Here is a 2,018-nt window from a genome sequence, read left to right as displayed (position 1 = left end):
CCACACGCCCGCCAGTCGAGACTTTCCAGCACCGCAACTCCTGCAGTTCGGCTAGCCCCCAAGACCCTCCTCCACCGCGTCCTGCACGTGCGTCCCCCGTCGGCTTCCTCAACCCCACCCACAGCGCTTCGGGTTCTGTCGGCACTGTGCATTTCCGGCACCTCGGTCTCGACCGGCACGTCGATTGCGACTTCATCAACGATGGCGGTGACCGCTTCTTTCGCCACGGCGGCCAGCGCAGCACACTCCACAGCAGACACCAGGGCCTCAGCGACTGCAGCGACCTCGATCACCTCGACGGCATCAGCCCTGTCCGTTGTCTCCGGCTCAGTCGTATCGGGCTCTGTCGTATCGGCCGCAACCGTCTCGAGCTCAACCGCCCCGGGCTCAGTAGGCTCAGGCTCCACCCGTCTCGACTGTCGGTACGGCTTCAGCAGTGGCCACCGACGCAGCTTCGGATACGGCCCGAAGAGCCTCTTCCCACGACGTCCTGCACTTCCGCCAACACGTCGGCCTCCTCAACGCCACCCACCGCAGCTTCGGGTTCTGTCGGCACCTCTGCCGTCTCCGGCACCTCGGTCTCGACCGGCACGTCGATTGCGACTTCATCAACGATGGCGGTGACCGCTTCTTTCGCCACGGCGGCCAGCGCAGCACACTCCACAGCAGACACCAGGGCCTCAGCGACTGCAGCGACCTCGATCACCTCGACGGCATCAGCCCTGTCCGTTGTCTCCGGCTCAGTCGTATCGGGCTCTGTCGTATCGGCCGCAACCGTCTCGAGCTCAACCGCCTCGGGCTCAGTAGGCTCAGGCTCCACCGTCTCGACTGTCGGTACGGCTTCAGCAGTGGCCACCGACGCAGCTTCGGATACGGCCCGAAGAGCCTCTTCCACCGCGTCCTGCACTTCCGCCACCACGTCGGCCTCCTCAACGCCACCCACCGCAGCTTCGGGTTCTGCCGGCACCTCTGCCGCCTCCGGCACCTCGGTCTCGACCGGCACGTCGATTGCGACTTCATCAACGATGGCGGTGGCCGCTTCTTTCGCCCCTGCGGCCAGCGCAGCACACTCCACAGCAGACACCAGGGCCTCAGCGACTGCAGCGACCTGCATCACCTCGACGGCATCAGCCCTGTCCGTTGTCTCCGGCTCAGTCGTATCGGGCTCTGTCGTATCGGCCGCAACCGTCTCGAGCTCAACCGCCTCGGGCTCAGTAGGCTCAGGCTCCACCGTCTCGACTGTCGGTACGGCTTCAGCAGTGGCCACCGACGCAGCTTCGGATACGGCCCGAAGAGCCTCTTCCACCGCGTCCTGCACTTCCGCCACCACGTCGGCCTCCTCAACGCCACCCACCGCAGCTTCGGGTTCTGTCGGCACCTCTGCCGCCTCCGGCACCTCGGTCTCGACCGGCACGTCGATTGCGACTTCATCAACGATGGCGGTGGCCGCTTCTTTCGCCCCTGCGGCCGGCGCAGCACACTCCACAGCAGACACCAGGGCCTCAGCGACTGCAGCGACCTCCATCACCTCGACGGCATCAGCCCTGTCCGTTGTCTCCGGCTCAGTCGTATCGGGCTCTGTCGTATCGGCCGCAACCGTCTCGAGCTCAACCGCCTCGGGCTCAGTAGGCTCAGGCTCCACCGTCTCGACTGTCGGTACGGCCTCAGCAGTTGCCATCGACGCAGCTTCGGATACGGCCCGAAGAGCCTCTTCCACCGCCTCCTGCACTTCCGCTACCACGTCGGCCTCCTCAACGCCACCCACCGCAGCTTCGGGTTCTGCCGGCACCTCTGCCGCCTCCGGCACCTCGGTCTCGACCGGCACGTCGATTGCGACTTCATCAACGATGGCGGTGGCCGCTTCTTTCGCCCCTGCGGCCGGCGCAGCACACTCCACAGCAGACACCAGGGCCTCAGCGACTGCAGCGACCTCCATCACCTCGACGGCATCAGCCCTGTCCGTTGTCTCCGGCTCAGTCGTATCGGGCTCTGTCGTATCGGCCGCAACCGTCTCGAGC

Source organism: Phytophthora infestans, genomic scaffold (assembly GCF_000142945.1).
Source record: "Phytophthora infestans T30-4 supercont1.2 genomic scaffold, whole genome shotgun sequence".
Lineage (NCBI taxonomy): Eukaryota > Oomycota > Peronosporomycetes > Peronosporales > Peronosporaceae > Phytophthora > Phytophthora infestans.
This window is presented reverse-complemented; position numbering follows the sequence as displayed.